Source organism: Arachis hypogaea, chromosome 11 (assembly GCF_003086295.3).
Source record: "Arachis hypogaea cultivar Tifrunner chromosome 11, arahy.Tifrunner.gnm2.J5K5, whole genome shotgun sequence".
In the NCBI taxonomy this organism is placed as follows: domain Eukaryota; kingdom Viridiplantae; phylum Streptophyta; class Magnoliopsida; order Fabales; family Fabaceae; genus Arachis; species Arachis hypogaea.
This window is the reverse complement of record NC_092046.1, coordinates 83976029-83979036: the sequence shown is the minus strand read 5'-3', so window position 1 is coordinate 83979036 and position 3008 is coordinate 83976029. Positions and strand designations below refer to the sequence as shown.

Below are 3008 nucleotides of genomic sequence, written 5' to 3'. Positions count from 1 at the left end.
GTTCGAGTTTGGACAACTGACGGTTCATCTTGTTGTTTAGATTAGGTAATTTTATTTTATATTTAAGCTTTTTACTTTTTATTTTTGAAAAATTTTAAAATCAAATTTATATTATTTTTTTCTTCAAAACTTTTAAGAATGAATTCTAGAGTTTCATGATGATTTGTTGAAGTCTGGCTGGCTGTGAAGCCATGTCTAATCTTTTGGACCGAGGATTCAACTTATCATCACAAGGGCTTGTTAATTTCTATCAATCTTGCTATTGAACATAATGATCTGCTAAAGCTTGGCTGGCCATTGGCCATGTCTAGTATTTTAGGCTGAAGCTTTCACTGAAAGCTTGGCTGGCTAGTAAGCCATGTCTAATTCCTGGACCGGAGTTTTAGACTAACATTGCATGATTCCTGGAATTCTTATTAAGAATTTTGAATCTCTTTACTTTCTTTTCCAAATAATTTTCGAAAAATTACAAAAAAATTAGTAAAATCATAAAATAAAAAATGTTTTTGTGTTTCTTGTTTGAGTCTAGTGTCAATTCTTAAGTTTGGTGTCAATTGCATGTCTTTATTCTTCTTGCATTTTTCGAATATATGCATTATGTTCTTCATTAATCTTCAAGTTGTTCTTGATGATTTCCTTGCTCTGATCTTTAAATTCTCTTATTTTGTGTGTTTTGTTGTTTTTCATATGCATTTTCTATTTATTAGTGTCTCTAATATGAAAATTTCTAAGTTTGGTGTCTTGCATGCATTGTTTGTTTAATCTTAGTTTTCCATGATTAGTTGCATTTTGATTATTTCTCATCATTAAAAATTCAAAAAAAATTTTAAAATTCTGTCTTTTCAAGACAATAATACAGAGAATTAAAGATTCAGAACATGCAGCAGAGGAATTACACAGAAAAAGCTGGGCGTTCAAAACGCCCAGTGAGGAAGGAAAACTGGCGTTTAAACGCCAGCCAGGGTACCTAACTGGGCGTTAAACGCCCAAAAGGGTAGTATTTTGGGCGTTAAACGCCAGAATGGATACCATTCTGGGCGTTTAACGCCAGTATGGCACAAGAGGGAAGATTTTGTTTTTAATTAAAATCTTTTTCAAATTTTCATAATTTTTCAAAATCAAATCTTTTTCAAATCATATCTTTTCAATCATATCTTTTCAAAATCAATTTCCTTCCATTTTTTTTTCATTTTAAAAAATCCTTGCTACAATTAATGATTTAATTCAAAATTTTCAAGTTGTTACTTTCCTATTAAGAAAGGATCAAATTTTAAATTCTAGAATCATATCTTTTAACTTCTTGTTAGTCAAGTAATCAACTTTAATTGTAAAAATTTCTTTTTTAAAATTGATTTTCAATCATATCTTCTCACTCATATCTTCTCAATCACATCTTTTTCAAAATAATTTTCAATCATATCTTTTTGATTTCTAATTTCAAAAATCTTTTTCAAAATCAATTAACTATTACCTCAAATTAAATTTTCGAAAATCATCACCCAAGTTTTAAAAATTTCTTTTAATTATTTCAAAACCTTTTTAATTTGTTTTCGAAAATTCTTCCCCTCTTCTCACATCCTTCTATTTAAGGACTAACACTCCTCCACTATCAGCAATTCAGACTCTCTCTATAAGTTCGAATTCTCTCCTCTCTACCTCCTCCTTCTATTCTTTTTTTCCTCTGACACCTCAAGGAATCCCTATATTGTGACATAGAGGATTCCATACTTTCCTCTTCTCTCTTTCATATGAGCAGGAGCAAGGACAAGGGCATTCTTGTTGAAGCTGATCCTGAACCTGAAAGGACCTTGAAGAGAAAGCTAAGAGAAGCTAAAGCACAACTCTCTGTAGAGGACCTAACAGAAATTTTCAAACAAGAAGAAGCCATGGCAGCCGAAAACAACAACAATGCCAACAATGCAAGGAAGGTGCTTGGTGACTTTACTGCACCTACTTCCGACTTCTATGGGAGAAGCATCTCTATCCCTGCCATTGGAGCAAACAACTTTGAGCTTAAGCCTCAATTAGTTTCTCTATTGCAACAGAATTGCAAGTTTCATGGACTTTCATTAGAAGATCCTCATTAGTTCTTAGCTGAATTCTTGCAAATCTGTGATACTGTTAAGACCAATGGGCTTGACCGTGAGGTCTACAGACTTATGCTCTTCCCTTTTGCTGTAAGAGACAGAGCTAGGACATGGTTGGACTCACAACCTAAAGAAAGCCTGAACTCCTGGAAAAAGCTAGTCAATGCCTTCTTGGCAAAGTTCTTTCCACCTTAAAAATTGAGTAAACTTAGAGTGGAAGTTCAAACCTTCAGACAGAAGGAAGGTGAATCCCTCTATGAAGCTTGGGAAAGATACAAGCAATTGATCAGAAGGTGTCCTTCTGACATGCTTTCAGAATGGAGCATCATAGGTATCTTCTATGATGGTCTGTCTGAACTGTCCAAGATGTCATTGGACAGCTCTGCTGGAGGATCTCTTCATCTGAAGAAGACGCCTACAGAAGCTCATGAACTCATTGAAATGGTTGCAAATAACAAATTCATGTACACTTCTGAAAGGAATCCTGTGAATAACGGGACAAATCAGAAGAAAAGAGTTCTTGAGATTGATACTCTGAATGCTATATTAGCTCAAAACAAAATATTGACTCAGCAAGTCAATATGATTTTTCAGAGTCTGTCTGGAATGCAAGCAGCAACAGGCAGTACTAAGGAAGCTTCATCTGAAGAAGAAGCTTATGATCCTGAGAACCCAGCAATAGAAGAGGTAAATTACATGGGAGAACCCTATGGAAACACCTATAATCCTTCATGGAGAAATCATCCAAATCTCTCATGGAAGGACCAACAGAGGCCTCAACAAGGCTTCAATAACAGTAATGGTGGAAGAAATAGGTTTAGCAATAGCAAGCCTTTTCCATCATATTCTCAGCAACAGACAGAAAATTCTAAGCAGAGCCACTCTGACTTAGCAACTGTAGTCTCTGATCTAATTAAAACC

The 3008-nt window shown here is 34.5% G+C and overlaps 1 non-coding gene across 1 annotated transcript; it reads right to left on the bottom strand.

The window, feature by feature from the left end:
* Nucleotides 1–2291: 2291 nt before the first annotated feature.
* On the bottom strand, nt 2292–2399 carry LOC112725131 (small nucleolar RNA R71). Its single transcript, XR_003164258.1, has one exon. It is a non-coding gene; the product is annotated as a small nucleolar RNA R71 (small nucleolar RNA).
* Nucleotides 2400–3008: the final 609 nt, after the last annotated feature.